Raw genomic sequence first — 19,232 nt, forward strand, 5'->3', positions numbered from 1 at the left:
ACAGTAATTCTATTTTAACTTTTTTTGTTGTTTGTGTGTGTGTCCCGTTTTGTTTTTTTGGTTGCACTGCGCTTGCAGAATCTCAGTCCCCCGACCAGGGATTGAACCCGGGCCATGGCAGGGAAAGCCTGGAATCCTAACCATTAGGCCACCCAAGAACTCCCTGTTTTTAACTTTTTGAAGAACTGTCACAGTGGCTTTTCCATTTTTCCACAGTGGCAGCACCATTTTATATTCCCACCAGCAGTGCACTTGGATTCCAGTTTCTCTACATCCTTGGCCAACATTTTTTTTTTTCAGCTTTGCTTTTGTTTTAGTAACAGCCATCCTCATGAGTATTAAGCATCATCTCATTGTGGTTTTTTTTTTTTTTTTTTTTTTTTTTTTTTTTATGCGTTACGCGGGCCTCTCACTGTTGTGGCCTCTCCCGTTGCGGAGGACAGGCTCCGGACGCGCAGGCTCAGCGGCCATGGCTCACGGGCCCAGCCGCTCCGCGGCATGTGGGATCTTCCCAGACCGGGGCACGAACCCGTGTCCCCTGCATCGGCAGGCGGACTCCCAACCACTGCGCCACCAGGGAAGCCCTCATTGTGGTTTTGATTTGCATTTCCCTAATGATTAGTGATGTTGAGTATCTTTTCATGTGCTTATTGAGCACTTGTGTTTCTTCTTTGGATATATGTCTATTTGAGTCCTTTGAATTGTATTTGTTGTTGAGTTGCAGAAGTTCAGTTCTTTATGTATTTTGGGTATTAATTCCTTATCAGATATATGATTTGCAAATATTTACTCCCATTTGTGTGTTGTCTTTTCACTCTCTTGATAGTGTCCTTTGATTATTTTCCCTTTTAGAATTAGTAAATAATTTATGGAGAGATGTTTTAAGATTATGTAAATATCCTCTTCCTCATCAGACTTTCACTCACTAATTTAAGCATCTATCAGTGATTCTTTCCTGAATCAATGGCTACTATTTTTGCACACCAACCATGTTCCAGATACTGCGCTAGGTGCCTACCATGCATTATCCCTATGTCATAGATGAGGAACTGAACCTGAATAGGTGAAATAACAGTGTAAGGACTCCTAGCAAGCAGTAGAAATGGGAGTAGACTCAGGACTGTCTGCTCCAGAGCTAGAGCTCATGTGCTAGAGCTTGGGAAGCAAGCGTTAGCTGGAAACTTGGGGCTCCAAGCATCACGTCTATTGAGCTAGCCTGTTTTTGATGCTCCTTCCTTGTGTTTCCCAAACACCTGCGACCTTGAGAGGGGGAAGGACAGGCAGACTTCAGGGCTATGGGCTGTGACGTGCTGGGTGTGTTCTGCAGTCAGGAACCAATGCCCTGATAGAGTTACCAGCTACCCAGACTGATCTGCTTACAGTTTTATTGGGTCACTGTGTATCTTGCAGTGTTCTGCAGGTATGGTTGAGTCAGTAGCTGGGCTCACAGAACCAGAAGTCCCAAGTGTTCCTTTCAGTGATAGGGGGTGGGGGAGGTGGTCTTAGTAACCTGGCAGGTTCTGGGTTAAACACTCCCCCTCTTTCCTCCTCTGGGGGCCTTAGCTGGGAGGAACAGAACATAGGCAGGGTGGAGTCCTGGGGCAGGGAGCCAGAAGCCCTGAGTTCATAGTGGAAACCAAGGAGTCAGGGTGAGGGCACAGCATGTTTGAGGCCAGAAAACCTAGAGGAAAGCCATGGGCTGACTGCTGGGAGGAGGGAGAAGTCAGCACAGCAGGTGAGGTCACAGGAGGGATCACAGTCAGAAATGGAGCCAAGAACAAGCTCCACTGGGTCAGGGTCACATGAGGTTGGTATAGGAGATGCTGAACCTGTGTCTGGAGATCTCCACTGTGGGAGGCTTATTCTCCAGGGCTGACAGTGGCCTAAGCCACACAAAGGCCAGGTGTGTGCAATTAGTTCACAGGTTGCCTTATTGCATCAGGCTTCGTGGTGGGACATTCACTCTCTCCAGCTACAATTGGGCATCTCCCAATAGGCCCATACCCACCTCCACTGCCTGGGATTCAGCCTCTGTATCCTATCAGCTGGGGTCACCTAGCTCAGCTCCTCATCTGCTGTGATTACTCCAGTCAGACCCCAACCCTCTCTTGGATGAAAACTGCATCTTCATGAGCTTGACTCTCAGACACTTTCCGTGTAGTGGCGTTTTTTTTGTTTGTTTGTTTGTTTGTTTTAACCATCCAGAAATAATTCCAAGCTTACAAAAGTTGCAAAAATAAAAGCAGCACAATATAAAAATATGCATTTTTACCCCCAAACCATCTTAAAGTGAGTTAAATACGTCATGACTCTTGACACCTAAATGCTATATAATTAATTATTGCTAGTGTTTTCTCCCTTACAATGAATAAGCAGTGCAGGGAGACCATGCAAATTTTCCTTAACAAAATTGCCCCCTAGATTGAGCATCCCCTGATCCTTCCCTAATCCAGTCCTTTACCGCAATGGTTACAAAACGTGTTTGCTGACCCCAGCATCCCCTCCGCATCTTCCATTTGCCCTCAAAACCCCATTTCTTCAAAAGTGCTGCCTTACTTCCTGGGTGGGTTCCAAGCCTATCTTGGTACCAGGCCTGGGACCTCAGTCATTTCGGTGAGGAGCATGACTCCCTTGTAGTGGTGAAGGTATCAGAGATCAAGTTCAGAGAACTGGGTGTCCTCATTGCTACTGGAGTGCCTTTGCTTCCTGGCTCTTTCAATGGACAGAGCTAGGAAATATATGCTTGTGTATGCACACGTACATGCATACACATATTTGCATATCATACATATGTATAATATCAACATGCATATACATATTTTAGAAATCAAGAATTTACACTGATACCTCCTCACAGAGTTATTTCTTGCTTTGCCCACTCTGTATTTATATGTCCCTCCCTCAGTAAGAATCCTGGCTCCCAACCGTATCAACATATTTGCTCAATCCTATATTACATCTAAAGTGGTTTATTACATCCAAGATGGTTTCTGAATTGCTTTGCCCACACCATTACAAACAGCAGACCTACCAAAAGGAGTTCAGGATTTGTTTCCAATTCTTCCCCCTCCCGCCACACCCCTGCCCCCAGTTGAGGGTATGTAGTCAAATACTGTGTTAAGTTACTTGAGTTGATTCTTCTTTTCCTTTTAGTGTGGTTATGGTGCTTATTTGATTATTTCCATTGTTTCAGTTTGCGTTCAGTTTTAACTTACCTCCTTTCCATTCTTATTGATTTAATTTTATTTTTGAAAGTGTGACATATTACCATACTTTCAAAAGTCAAATCTATAAAAAAAGGTATGCTCAGAGGACTATCACTTCCACCTATTCTCCTCCGCCCCTTGTAGGTAACCAATGACATTGTTTCCTGATTTATCCTTCTTGTGTTTTATTTCGTAATGATAATCAGTTATACGTATATTTTTCTTATTTCCCCTTCACTCTCGAGCAAAAGTTAGCATACTATATATGTGTGATATAGTAAGAAATATATTTGGTCTTTGTTCCCAGTTCCTTGCACAGAGCTCCTGAGACCCTTGAGATTTCCTGAGTGATGGGATTATCTTTAGTTACTCATAAGGAGCCCATTTTTTTGAGCACACCTGAGTTTATGCTAATGAGATGATATAGTGTGGAGCCCCTAGATAGCTTCAGGATGGGGCTGATCACCAGAAAGACCAAGTGATTAGAAGGTTGGAACTTTCAGCCATGCCCACCAACCATCCCTCCTTCTAGCAGTTGTTCTGGCCAGAGCCCACCTGGATCACACATGAGCCAGGATGAAAGGCCTGAACAGTTTGGGGCTCTATCTCAGCCTCTGGTTACCAGGAATGGGAGAGAACCTTACAGTCCATCAGGAACTTTCTTGGCACTGACAGTGTGGGAACAGCGGCGAAGGCTATAAACAATGTCTTGGAGAATGAGGGTTGGGGCAGCCCCATGAGGTATCTTGAGTAAAGGACAACTACGATTGGGCTGCTCTGAGTGGCTGAATCCTGTCTATACTTTTGTGCAAGAACATACACCTCACATGCCCTTTTAATACTCTCTCTGGTTTTCAGCCTCCTTTGAGTGACCTGGCCCTTGCTCTTGGAAGCCATGCTGCTGAGTGCCTAGCAGGAGTACAAGCCCTAGGCCAGATGAATCCAGGTTCTGCTGTTTACTTGTTGCAGGACCTTGAAATTACTTAACTTCCTTATCTTTCCATCTATGAAATGTGAATAATCAGAGTAACTACCTCCTGGGATATTAGTGGGGGTGTTATCAAGTGAAATCATGTTCACAGAGGGCTAATGCATTCCTGGCAGAGTCAGTGTCCAGCAAAAACGTTAGCCTGTCTGAGTTTATGTTCCTTGGTTCATTTCCTGGCTTTGTGCCCCAAGTTCTTCTTGGCTTTCCTGTGGTCCTTAGTGGTTAGCCTCATCCTTGGTGTCAGCATCCTGAGTCCAAATGGGAATGGGGAGCAGTCAGTTCTCTCAATCTGTCCTGTCCTCTGGGTCAAGGCTTAAAAAAAATTTTTTTAAACTAAAACTCACAGCAAAATATACAGTTTATATCAGCATATGGACATATATACATATATATGTAACTGAAACCAAAGTTTTATGAAACAGTCCTTATCTTTACCATGTACAATGTTCTCTTATAATTTTCTCTTCTATTGTATTCTAGTCTGTCCTTTTAAACAAATATGTTGATTATGCCTCCACGCAATCTCATGACTCACTAATGGGTTAGCACCCATAGTTTGAAAAGCATTGCTGAGAACTCTTCTGTCTCTGTCTTCAAATAGGGAATTAAAAAATGAAAAGAAGGACTTCCCTGGTGGCGCAGTGGTTGAGAGTCCACCTGCCGGTGCAGGGGATACGGGTTCGTGCCCCGGTCCGGGAAGATCCCACATGCTGTGGAGCGACTAGGCCCGTGAGCCACGGCTGCTGAGCCTGCACATCCGGAGCCTGTGCTACGCAACGGGAGAGGCCACAGCAGTGAGAGAGGCCCGCGTACTGCAAAAAAAAAAAAAAAAAGAAAAAAAAAGAGTCAATAGAAAAAATATATATAAGAACAAAAAATATATATTTCCTCCAAGTAGATTTAATTAATTCAACAGACGTATAGTAGGATATATAATTGTTTCACCATTACTCCTTCCCTTCCCTGTAAGGTGATTATATATGCCTTCTTGCTAAGCGGTCCATTGTGAGGTTTGGCCATGTTACTTCTTATGGCTTTTGGCAAGTGAGCAGGAATGACTCATATAATGTCTGAGCAGAAACTTTAAAAGCAAAAAATTGCATAGTTTGGCTTGGTCTCTAGTGATTTTGCCCTCTGCTATGAGAAAAGTGTGTTTCAGATAGGTCTGTTCCTTTGGGCTGGGTCCCAGATTGAGAAAGTACACAGATCCAAAGTGCAGGCTATCCTCAGCCCTCATGTAACATGAGAAACAAATATTTGTTGTTATAAGCCACTGAGATTTGGGGTTGTTTGTTACTGTAGCAAAAGCTGACTATTCCAAGAAGCAACTTAATGAAAAAAAAAAAAAGAGAAAAAACCCAAAGCATTCTTTTGAACATTTAAACAATACAAAAATATATAAAGTAAAACATAAAGTTCCCTTTCACCAACTCCCTGCTCCTTCAGGAGTCATCATTGGTAACATTTTGGTGCATGTCCTTTCAGAGAAGGAAATTTTTGAAATGGTTGTTTTCTAATCTTAATGAGATAAAATTAGTACATGATTTCCCATATCGTGTTTTATCGCCTGTTTGTTTACATATGGCTGCTTTCACACTAAAATAGCAGAGTTGAGTATTGCAACAGAGACGGTAATGCCTAACATATTTACTGTCTGGCCCTTCACAGAAGAAATGTGCTGACCCTTGACCTAAGTTTACCAAATGTTAACATTTGGCATTTTGTAACTTTTGTTTTTATTTCTCTCTCTTTTATATATGGATTTTTCCCCTAAACTATTTAAAATAAAGTGTAGATACCATGACACTTTATATATTTCAGTATGTATTTCCTAAGAATAAGTGTACTCTTATACATAACCTGTCAACTCTAATTTAAATATAATAGCCAGTTATTTTACTAGCAAAAGTGAGTTTATTTGGGAATAGCAGAGGAATTGAAATTTGGGATATGTGAACCATGGTGGACAATAGGCAAGTCCAGAGAATAAGGAAGGGAGACTTGCTTTTATAGGGAAAAGCAGGGAATTGTGAAGGGCTTGTGATAACCAAAGAGTCCATTGGAGGAAGCTGGTAGGTCAAAGTATGGAGTGTTCTCACAGGTTGGGCTACTACAGTCTCTAATTGCCTGGGTTGTCATGGGTGGAGAGAAGTTTTCTTCTTGTGCTGGATAGTAAAGTAGAGGCATCTTCCTGTCAGAGATGTAGGTATATATCTCTTCCTGTTTGGAGCAGTCAATGATGCGTGGTGGGGCATGAGAGCTTCCCCTACAGGCCTGCCCCAACTCCAGTTTTAGCTGAGGTTTCTTTAATTGTTTCCACATTTCCCCCTTTTGATCAAAATCTTTCCTGGAAAGCATTGCTGATCAAGAGTCAGGATCTCTGCACGTAGTGGTTTGTCCCTCGGTGCCAGGAAGGATCTTCCCTGGTTGTTATATCCCATGTGGGAGGGAAGTACACAAATCAGAAACCTCTTGAGTCTCTATTTGAGTAACAAGGAAAGGTGGTAGGAAGAACTCTCAGGCATTTCTTGTTTAAAGTCCATATTTAGTCAGGGTTGTAAGTGCTAGAAATTACCTCAAAGTGCTGAACTAGCTCATTTTATTAGGCATGTCATTTTTGCAAAGGTTCAACAAGCAATAGGTACAGAACTTAACAAACAGGACCACAGATCATTATAAAATGATACTTAATTATCTATTTGATCAAAGTAACAGAGATTTCAAAGACAAATAGAAAATGTTACATAGTTGTAAGGGAGACTTAGCTCTTTTAATATTGAGAAGATTCCGTTTTCTTAACTAATCAGAGACTTGACTAAGACAACATGAAGCACAGGAAATAACTTTGGTAAAATAGAAATCTCTGTTTTCTAAGCTGATTACTTAAAGGTAAGGAAAAACCTTTCACAATTTTTTGTCAGGAGTAGATCAATATTCGAAGAAAATCTTGTTCTTTTAGCAAATGAAAGAAAATTGTTTTAGTTTTATATAAGTACACCACTGATTTTAAAGCTTAGTCTCATAACCTTTATAATCTTCACCAGCTTGACCACACATAAAGTTTCTTTTTTCAAAGATTCTTTTTCTACAAATCTTCTACAACTTACTATTTCCATTTAGCTTTGTCCTGTCTTTCCTCTTTCCTATTCTGAAACAATCAGCCTTATTTTAGGACAAAATTACTTTCTTTCCCTCAACAAAATTTCCATTCCTCATACCTTTTAATGCCAAAAGCACATATCCTTCTTTCCTTGCATACAGAGTTATTTTCCCTTATTATTCCTAGTAACTTCACTAGAACAGTCTGTTATTGACAGATTTCTGTATACATTTCATAATTCCTAAAAGCATATTTTCCCCACAGTAAAATTTCCAAAATATGGCATGCTTACCAATAGATCCAACTATCTTTAATTCCTTTGTAAAGGAAGCCCAAAGTGAATGAACCCATTTTTAGTAATGTTTCAGTATTTTATCTTACTTGGGAATGATGTAGATATTTAATGATTACCCATCATTTAACATAGCAAAACTGTAAGATTCCAAGTTACCAAAAAGATTTGGGGAAGCTACCTAAAAGCATTACTTATAAACCTTTATCTCATTCACATCCAATATACTTGTTTTCAACAGTCATGTTTAGATCACTCACAAAACTTTTTATCATACCAAGTTATTTTTCTTGCTGACAAATTTTGTAACAAAGATAACATGAACTTATCTGACCAGTAAGCTCAGGTAGAATAAAAATGGTACGCCTGCATTATTTTCAGTGTTGATAACTCCAAAGATATGCCTATTTTAATTAAATCCCAAACTAGCTTTCATTCACCAACATTAATCTCAGATCATGTAAACCTGAAAAGCACCTGGTCCAGTCTCTGTTATATTTTAACTCATATAAGTGCTTGTTTGTTTTTAAACCAATTAAATAGAGCTCTTTTATAAATTTATTTTAGCAATACCATCTACAGGTAGAAAAGGAAAAAACAAAACCCACACATCTATAACACATATATACACATAGACACAAATGGAAATACAGACAGATGCAAACAGGGACCTTCTAGGTTTGTTTTAAATTTTAGCCATGTCTCAGATACAAACTCAAAAGAATAGTTAGATCCAAATTGTGTCTCTGGCATGCTGTAAGAATACTTTTAGAGCTGTTTATGGGTGGAGTCAATTTGTCTTTTAGAAGCTTCTGCATACCAATCAAGGAATGCATTTTATTGTCTCCCTAAGAGTTTGGACTTCTCTCTTTTAAGGGTGCTCCGTAAGTTGGACTTATTTTTTTTTTTTTTTTTTTTTTGCCTCTCACTGTTGTGGCCTCTCCCGTTGTGGAGCACAGGCTCCGGACGCACAGGCTCAGCGGCCATGGCTCATGGGCCTAGCCGCTCTGCGGCATGTGGGATCTTCCCAGACCGGGGCACGAACCCGTGTCCCCTGCATCGGCAGGCGGACTCTCAACCACTGCACCACCAGTGAAGCCCTGGACTTATTTAAAACAAGGTTCCCCCTTTTGAACAGGGTGGGGTGACTTACCAGAAAGCTTCAACAGACAGACAAACAGAAAGCAACTTTTCTCCTATTATCAAAAATCTAGGGCAGTTGATATTTAAATCCTTCCTTCTAGTTGTTTATTTGCTCCAGATAACTTAGAAACAGTAACTAGGGGTTTAGCATTTGGATCCTCAGAGGGTTCGATTTTAAAGGGGCTGCTTTTCCCAGAGGAAAGAGGAAAGTGGCATCGGGGGTGGGGCCAGAGCACAAGGTGGAGTCTGAGACAAAGGGGGCAGAGAAGACACACAAGATGGCCCCTGAGACAAAGAACCTGGGGGAGGGGAACACAAGAAGTATGAGGTTTCAGAAGTCATTTTGTTCTTTTCTCTCTTTTTTTTTGGACCATACTGTGCAGCGTGTGGGATGTGGGATCTTAGCTCCCCAACCAGGCACCAAACCCACACCCCGCGCATTGGAAGCCTGGAGTCTTAACCACTGGAACACCAAGGAAGTCCTAGTCATTTTGTTCTTTTCTAGTTTTTCAGTTGTTTCTGCCAATTTAGAAACGGTATCTTGCAAACAGGTAATTTTAGAGTTTTGTGTGTATTTGGAAGCCTCCAGGTACCAATAAAAATAAATATACCATTTGTTTTGTTTAATTTTAAAACCATGGACCTCCAATTTAGTCTTATAAAAAAGAAATGAGTTTGGGAAGACTGAAAACTACCCATAATGGCCACTGTAATTCTGAATTACCTTTAGTTTTCTCAGCCCACTTAGTTAAAAAATGTGCATGTGGGGAGCCCATAGTTTTTAAACATGAAACCAGCTGGAGTTCCCAAAGGAGGGCTGCCCTCAGAGCGTTTAGATGGCCAGGGTCTCAATTTCTTAAGTTCTCCTGGAAACCCAAGAAAGTTGCTAGAGTCCTAACCCAGATTCCAAAAGGACTAAAACAAAATCTTATATCCCAGTTAGCTTGGTCCCCAAAAGAGGACCTCACTGCCATGCTCCAGAAAGCAACTGAGTACTCACCAAGGATGAAGCCTTGAGCCAGAAAGAACAAAACCTTTCCAGATCCCAAATGAAGTCCGAGAGCTCAAAATGCAAAAAGAGTGGAGCTTGGAAACCAAGATGAGGCTCCAAACTGAAAGCAGGTGGTGACCCACGGAAGCAATGAGCATAAAGGGCTTGGTTCAGGTACCTCATTCAGTTCTGGAGCCATCATCTCTCAGGTCCACCTCCTTTGGACCCCACTTCTGACACCAAATATGTCAACGTTAGTAACATAATAGCCAGCTATTTTACCAGCAAAAGTGAGTTTATTTAGGGATAGCAGAAGAATTCCAATTTGGAACGTGTGAACTACAGCACACCATAGGCAAATCCAGAGAACAAGGAAGGGGAACTTGCTTTTATGGGGAAAAGTGGGGAGTTGAGAGGGTCTGTGATAACCAAAGAATCCATTGGAGGAAGCTGGGAGTCCAAAGTATGGTGGCTTCTCATTGGTTGGGCTGCTAGTCTTTGATTAGCTGGGCTGTCATGGGGCAGAGAGATGTCTTCTTCTCCCTGCTGGATAGTAGTGTAGAGGCACCTTCCGGTGGGAGGTGTAGGTGAGGTCTCTTCCTGTTTGGAGCAATTGATGATGCATGGCGGTCATGAGAGCTACCCCTACAGGCCTGTCCCAACTCCAATTTTAGCTGAGTTTAAGAAAATTAATTTCACAAACCACATTATAATTATCACACCTGGAGCATTTAACATTGATACAATTCTACTAATATTCAGATTTCCCCAAAATTGTCCTGAAAATGTCCTTTATAGCCTTTTCTCCCTCAAGTCAGTATGTAATTAGAGATTATACAGTGCATTTAGTTATCATGTCTCTTTAGTTGCCTTTAATCTAGAACAGTTCTCAGTCTTTTTAGACTCCCGTGAAACTTTGTGACAAGGTTCCATTGCGGAGCACAGGCTCCGGACGTGCAGGCTCAGCGGCCATGGCTCATGGGCCCAGCCGCTCCACGGCATGTGGGATCTTCCCGGAACGGGGCACGAACCTGTGTCCCCTGCATCGGCAGGCGGACTCTTAACCACTGCGCCACCAGGGAAGCCCTTTGACGAGTTTTTGAAGAGTCTGAGCAGCTGTTCTAAAGATTGTCAATTTGGATTTGTCTGTTTTTTGCCACCGCAGTATGAGATTCAGGTTAATCATTTTTTGGCAGAAATTCTACATAGGTGATATCGTGTTCTTATCAGGAAGCTTATGCTGTCACTTTGACTAATTATTTGTGATGTTAAGTTGTGTCACTTGTTTGCCTAGTGTCTGCCAGATTTCTCTGCCGTAAAGGTCATTTTTCCCCCTTTATCACTAGTAAGTCATCTGTGGGGAAATTCTTTGAGCTGTGTGGGAAAACCTATTCCCCAACAACATTTTGCCCCGTGGTTTTGGCTCCACTGATGACTCTTTCCTGAATCAATTGTTGTCATGTAGGATGTAAATGGACATCAATGTTTAAAATGGTACCCAAGTGATTTTAAAGTGCAGCAGCATTGGGAATTGCTAGACCGGTGCTTCTCAGTCTGTGTTTACGAATCCCCTGGGGATCTTGTTATAATGAAAATTTGGATTCAGCAAAACTGAAGTAGAGGTAAGATTAAGTATTTCTAACAAATTCCCAGGTGCTGCTGGTGCTACTGGTCCACATGGACCACACGTTAAATATCAAGGTCCGTCTAGACTCCAGACCATACATACAATTCATTCTGGATACATCTCTTCCCTAATTTAGTTTTTCCCAGTGTGTCATTCAAGATTCTCAGTTACATCAGAACATACTCTAGCTTGTCTGCACAGAAAAGGTATTTATCAGTCAGCATTGGGGAACTCTCAGAACTCCTTGGCACTGAGCTCCGAGGAACAGTGCCCAGACACGTTGCAGAACTGACCTACTGAGGGAACCAGTCTTCCCACTGCTGGGCACTGAGCCCATCGGCACTGATGCTAGGGATGTAAACCAACTGTGACCACTACTGCACCAGCACCAATGCCACATTGATGCCGCATGGCACGGCCAAAAAAAAAAAAAAAACCTGTAATAATGTGTGATCCCAGATGAGAATAAATATTTGGGGTATACTTGTCATATATATATATGTAATATGTATATATATATTTGTATTTATATATAGGGGAAAAAGGACTTAGACCCAGGCCTTTACATCAACGTTAGCCAGAGCCAGTCAGGATGACCAAGCCCAGAGTCAGTGTGGGAGGGCATCAGACAAGGGCTTGGATAGAGGGAATCCTTTGCTGCAAGAGTCTACCTCAAATATGTTCTCATCTTTTTTTTTTTTTTTTTTTTTTCTGGCCGTGCCATGCGGCATGCGGGATCCCAACCAGAGATCGAAACTGCGCCCCCTGCAGTGGAAGTGCAGAGTCTTAACCACTGGACTGCCAGGGAAGTCCCTCATCTATGATTTTTTTTTTTTTTGGCGGTACGCGGGCCTCTCACTGTTGTGGCCTCTCCGGTCGCGGAGCACAGGCTCCGGACGCGCAGGCTCAGTGGCCATGTCTCACGGGCCCAGCCGCTCCGCAGCACGTGGGATCCTCTCGGACCGGGGCACGAACCCGTGTCCCCTGCATCGGCAGGCAGACTGTCAACCACTGCACCACCAGGGAAGCCCCCCTCATCTATGATTTTTAAGAACTGTATGTTAATAAGGCCAGAAGGAGCTGTCAGAATGTTACTAGTGATTATCTCTGATTGGTAGTTGTCTTTCCATTTTAGTACTTTGTTGTGCATTCCAAGGTGTTTGTAATAAGTTTTTTTTTTTTTTATCTTTGGAAAAAATTGAAGAATGGAAAGAAAGAGAGAGAGAGAAAGAAAGAATGAGAAGGAAGGAAAGGTGTGAGGGAGGAAGAGAGAAAGAAAGAGAAAGGGAGAGGAAGTGAGGGAGGAAAGGAAGAAATAACTGAAATTGATTTACAGCTAGACAGCTGGTTGCTTTCCTGGGGCTGAATTTTCCAGAAGAGCAACCTGAGAAGTGCAATACAGTCTGAGTGGCATGTTTCTCTCTTCCTCCTCACCCACTCCTGTGTGGCTGGATCTGCAGAGCACCACAAATAGCATCTAGTCCGGTTCTTGTGTTCAGCATCCCCTTGAACAGACTTCTGCTCTAAGCGTCTATGTATTGTGACTTTTGGCTTTACCCAGAGCTTTGGATGGACTATTCCAATCTAAGCTGTGAGACTGGAGAACTATGCTGATGGGGGATTCCTTTGATGTGGAGCAGGATGGAGTGAGAGAAGGGGTAGCCAGGATCTCCTGATGTTTCTGTTAGAGCCTGAGCTCCTTCTTTTTTACAAATTTATTTGTTTATTTATTTTTTATTTTTGGTGGCGTTGGGTCTTCGTTGCTGTCCGCAGGCTTTCTCTAGTTGCGGAGAGCGGGGGCTACTCTTCATTGTGGTGCGCAGGCTTCTCATTGCAGTGGCTTCTCTTGTGGAGCATGGGCTCTAGGCACACAGGCTTCAGTAGCTGTGGCACGTGGGCTCAGTAGTTGTGGCTCGCAGGCTCTAGAGCGCAGGCTCAGTAGTTGTGGCACACGGGCTTAGTTGCTCCGTGGCATGTGGGATCTTCCTGGACCAGGAATTGAACCCGTGTCCCTGCATTGGCAGGCGGATTCTTAACCTCAGCACCACCAGGGAAGCCCCGAGCCTGAGCTGCTTCTAGCTGAGGCTGGAACAAACCTTCAGAGCTGGTTTGAAGTGGGAGGTGGAGTGAGAGGGCCTGACTGTTATCCTCTGATGTCAGTCAGTCCTTAGATGAGGGCTGCCTGAGGTGAGGATGTGACCTTGGGTAAGGTGGCTCTCCTCAGCTGAGGCTACTATTCTTGAAGGTGGCTGAGGCTTATCCATGGGGGTCGCTCTGAGGTAATTTGTGCTTCATTCCTGAAAGGGGATCTTCATTTCTGAAGGGGGATCACAGTGACCCCCATGAATTCACAGAATAGTGTATTGATATGAAACTAGGCAAGAATTGGATGAGAAGACATAAGGGCAAGCAGTGGGAAAGGAGGCAGGAAATGGTGTCTTGTTTAAGTGGGGGCTCTTTTACCCACCACAGCACAGGCCCCAGGCCAGGCTCACTCACCTAGGAGAGAACCTGGCTTCACCCTTGACGCTGGTTCTGTCTGTCTGTCTTCTTCCGTCTTCACCCACAATCCAGGCCTACAGGTTTCTCAAACATTCTGCTCCAAGGGACCTGTGCTCAAGGGTCTTTGGTACGTTTGGGACTCCAGGTCTGTTTAGCATCTGGCCTCCCTGGGCCACTCGGAGCTACTCCCTTGGGTACACTGCTTCATCCCGGGAACACCACCAAGGCACATTACAGACACTCTTGGCTTGCAGGACCCAGGCTGAGGACTCTGTTTTTATCTGAAGAAACACTGCCTCTCCTTATCTTGCTTCTGAAAAAAAGAAAAAAAAAAAGAGAAAGAAAATATATTTTATGGGATTATCCTTTTAAAAACAAAAGGCGCTGGGAGCCATGGAGATGTGATAGTTGGATCTCCCTCAAGAAAGAACGTGTCCTTCAGCTGCCAGGTGTGCAGGTAGCTGACAGCCTCCAGCTGTCTGCATCTCACGATCTGCCTCAGCTTTCACACTGAGGCCAGGGTCTTACTGGGCAGCCCCAGACCATGATACGTATGACAGGGACACTAGGACCTGGATATTTTTGCCCAACATACGATTCCTCTATGGGCTATCTTTGCTCCCTATCAAGAAAATGAAAAGATAACCCACAGAATGGAAGAAAATATTTGCAAATCTTATGTCTGATAAGTGACTTGTCTGCAGAATATATAAAGAATTCTTACAGTGCAATGATAATAAAAACAAACAAACAAATAATCCAATTAAAATATAGGCAAAAAAGGATCTGAATAGACTTTTCTCCAAGGAAGAAATACAAATGGCCCAAGGGCACGTGAAAAGATGTTCAACATCATTAGCCACCAGGGAAATGCAAATCAAAACCACAATGAGATACCACTTCATATGACCAAGATGACTAATCAGGAAAACACATGAGTGTTGATGAGGATGTGGAGAAAGTGGAAACCTCAGACACTGCGGGTGGCAGTGTGAAATGGTGCAGCTACGTGGAAAACAGTCTGGCAGGTCCTGAAATGACTGAACATAGGGTTACCATATGACCCAGCAATTCCACTCCTACATACATCCCCATGAGAAATGAAGACATATGTCCACACAAAAACTTGTACACAAATGTCACAGCAGAATTATTCACAATAGCTAAAAGGTGGAAACAACCCAAATGTCCATCAAGTGAGGAATGGATAAACAAAATGTAGCATACCCATACAATGAAATGTTATTTGGCCATAAAAAGGAATGAAGTGCTGATACGTGCTACAACATGGATAAACCTTGAAAACATTATGCTAAGTGAAAGGAGCCGGTTACAAAAGACCATATATTATATTATTCCATTTGTATGAAATGTCTATAATAGGGAAATTTATAGAGAGAGAGAGTAGATTAATGTTTGCTTAGGACTAGAGGGAGATGGAGGATGAGGGGTAATAAAGGTACAGGATTTAGTTTTTGGAGGTGCTGAAGTTGTTCTAAAATCGACTATGGTGATGGTTGCGCGTGTATCTGAATATACTAAAAACCATTGAATGGTATGCTTTAAATGGGTGAATTCTATGGAATGTGAATTACATCTCTATAAAGCTGTTGTTTTTTTTTTTAAAGAATACAATGTGAAGAGAACTGTGGTCACAGGGGCATACATAGAGTGCTGTGACAGCAAATCTAGAAAAAACAGAAAAAAAAAAGCCAGACCACCCCAGGCTAGGATGGTCAAGGAAAGTGTTTCAGTGAGGCCCCGAAAACCTGGTGGGACTTAAGAAGAGGTGAGAGGATTCTCAGGGTGAAGACTGTAATCTGGGACCCAGGTGGGAAGCCTGAAGTGGGGAATGGAGTCCGAGTAGTTAACTTTTGAGTAGCTAGCTTGGACATGGAATACAAAAAAGGGAAGAGAGAAAAGGGAAACGGGAAAGTTCTTATTTGAGCCCTACTGCTGTGAGTTGGTTTCGGATTTGTGGAATGTTTAAAGCCAGATCTTTGAGGCTTGGGTACTTGGGTGAGTTCTCCGAGGAATCCTTTTCTTCTGTCACTAGATGTGAAGCAAACACACCTCTCCTTCTAGAAAATTCTCTCCCCAAATTTTCCTCCTTAAATCCAATTGCCAACCTTTTTAGACCTTTGACGGGGCAAAGAGTTAAGACTAAAGTAACTACTTTTCAGAAACCTTATAAATTCTGTATTTGGTTTTAGCCCAGGGTTCCTCAGCCTCAGAGCCACAGACAATTTGGTTGGATAATTCTTTGCTGTGGGCACTGTCCATGCACTGTAGGATGTTTAGCAGTGTCCCTGGCCTCTACCAGCTAGGTGGTTAACACCAATTGACAAGCAAAAACGTATCCAGACATTTCTCACTGCCAGATGTCCCCTGGGGGTGTTGATGACAAAATCGCCCCGGGTTAAGAACCACTGACCCAGCCCCCGTGCTACTCAAAGTGTGGACCATGGACCAGTACCATGGACCAGTACCATAAGCATCTGGGAACTTGTTAGAAATGTAAATTGTCAGGCCCCCACCCTAGACCTGCGGGATCAGAATCCGCACTTGAACAAGATGTGTGATTTGTGTGCTCATTAAAACGGGAAGCCTGGTCTAGTACACGGCGGCATGCGGGATCTTAGTTCCCGGACCAGGGATCACATCCGTGCCTCCTGCAGTGGAAGTGTGGAGTCTTAACCACTGGACTGCCAGGGAAGTCCCGAAACTGACATTTTTAACATAAAAAGAAAAAAAAATATCAATACTTTACTGGCACAGTATTCTCTTGCACTGGCCCTTAACTCGGGGCTTGCATTAGAATCTCCACAACCTTCCCCAAACTACATGGGTCTAGGCCCCAGATTTCTGATTCAGTGGGTTCAGGGCCTATGACTTTTGAGACGTCTCTCCAGGTGATGTGTTCTCAGTTAAGGTCCCCTGCGCTAACTTTACTGGGTACTTAGCTGCTTCCTTCCAAATCAACTATCCAAGTTGCAGAATCTCTTGAAAGGGAATAATTGGCTACCAAGTGAGCTCTGGCCATGTTTCAGAAGCACAGGGGAAATAGGGTCATACTTGAATTCTGGAGTGGAATCTTCTCAGGCCTCCAAACCTGGGGAACTGTTGTCTCTGGGAGTCGCCAGTTGCCGAATCCCCTTCTCTTGCCTGGAGGACCCCGGGAGCTGCTCTTTCTGTCGTCACTTCCTGCATTGCACACACCCCTGCTGAAGCTCTGGCCACCAAGCTCAGGCATGGCATTCCTCCCAAGAATACCCAGGCTCTCTTAATTTCCTCTGTGTCCTCGGACAAGAGTGGCTGGAAAAAGTGACAGGGCGGGCTTTCTTGGAAAGCAGTCTGGCCTGCATCAGCATTAATGAGTAAAATGTGTTCTTATGTGGCTATTCCCCAACAGACAGCACATTCCCAAGCTATTTTAACTCATCGGTTCAGAAATTCTAGAGTCCCCATCCTCAGTCCTTGAGGTCTGGATCCTTTTTCTCCCAGAGAATCCGACCCAGACATCATTGATTAAAGGTTCTATAAGTCTCAGAGAATAGTTCCCTATCTATCATCTATCTGTGTATCTGTCATCTCTCTATCATCATCTAGATATAGATTGACAGTTGCAGAGATATTTATGTTACAGAGTGTTAAGAAATTCAACTGAGGAAATGTTATAGATCTTATTGGCTTTATTCAATGATTCCTGAATCGGGCAGCATCCCATCTAGCAGATAGAAAGGAGCTCCCAGGAGCTGTACTGAATAAAAGACTTACTGGCAGAAGGAAGCGGGTAAGGAAGTTAAACTAGCAAAAAGTGGATTGGTTTCAGCAAGGTCACCTTTCTTTAGGGGAGAGAAGGGGTCTATCAGGCAGATTACCTCACTGACCAGGTAATTCCTCATTGACTGATTAAGATTCGATTTCCAGGAAACGCCAAAACTATAATAATTATTATTATTTTCTAATAAGTTTATAATTTATTTATTTTTGGCTGTGTTGGGTCTTCATTGCAGTGCACAGGCTTCTCATTGCGGCGGCTTTTCTTGTTGCAGAACATGGGCTCTAGGTGCGCAGGCTTCAGTAGTTGCAGCACGTGGGCTCAGTAGTTGTGGCATGCGGGCCCTAGAGCGTGCAGGCTTCAGTAGTTGTGGTGTGTGGGCTCAGTAGTTTTGGTTCGTGGGCTCTAGAGCACAGGCTCAGTAGTTGTGGCACACGGGCTTAGTTGCTCCACAGCATGTGGGATCTTCCTGGACCAGGGCTCGAACCCGTGTCCCCTGCATTGGCAGGTGGATTCTTAACCACTGCACCACCAGGGAAGTCCCCAAAACTATAATTATTAAGTCTCACTTAGGTGTCATGGGGCTTAGTATAAGTGACTCCATTTTGGGCCTGTTGTCTTGTTTTTAACAAAAATAATATAATCTTGATTTAGAAAGTTCATCCCCACTTCTGTCCCAACTGGGTTAAGTTCATGAGACCTTTGTTTCTTATCACTGACCAGCACTGTCATTTGTATAGTATTTTTCTCTTCAATTAAATATTTAAATAATGACATCAGTTGCTATCCTGAGAATGATGACAACTGGTGATGCTGAAATGGGACTCTTGGCAGCTACGCAGCACCCCCAGGAGTTAGCCTGAAATCATCCAGAGTCAGATGAGAGATAAAAGTGCAAATTCAGGCTTTGAAAAGTGCATTAGGTCTGTCCGTGTATAGTGTATGAAATGTATGAATGTGTAGACTGTTTAAGTCTTGAATTTAGCAAAGTTGAGGACTGTCTGTATATATAGGATAAACCCTTTCCCTGCAGCACCGTATCTCCAAAATTCTTCCCTCCAATCTCCTGAAAACTCAGAGCCTGACTCTCCTATCACTATAACAACCCCTGCCTCATGGTGAATAGGGTCATTATCAAGAGTGGCAGAAGTGGTGAAGACTTTTAGTATTTCTCTTGAAGTCCCATCTGGAGCTTGCATCTTATTTTGGGGGCGTCTTGATATCTTGACCTATGGGACACTTGCCAGTTGGGCCTGTAACAGCCCTCGAGTGATCATCTGGGTGATCATAGTGACAAATATGGTAATTAAATTCTAACCAAAGTTTGCCATCCACACATAAAAATAAGACAAGTGCTTAGAATAGATAAATCCTGTGTAAAAAGGAGGATAAGGGCGATCACCTCTGATTAATTATCCCAAGAGAGGCAGCAAAATTCCTGCAGAGGAAGGGAAAAGAGTGCTGGCCTGTGCTAGAGAAGGTTCTCTCTAAGGGCACCAGACTGCAGTCCAAATTGTGAGCCTGTTAAGGCCAGGTGCCGAGGCTCACTTACCTGGAATCTGTTTGAGAATACCCGTTTTCAGTCTACCCAACTGCATTAGG

Source organism: Phocoena sinus, chromosome 15 (assembly GCF_008692025.1).
Source record: "Phocoena sinus isolate mPhoSin1 chromosome 15, mPhoSin1.pri, whole genome shotgun sequence".
Taxonomy (NCBI): domain Eukaryota; kingdom Metazoa; phylum Chordata; class Mammalia; order Artiodactyla; family Phocoenidae; genus Phocoena; species Phocoena sinus.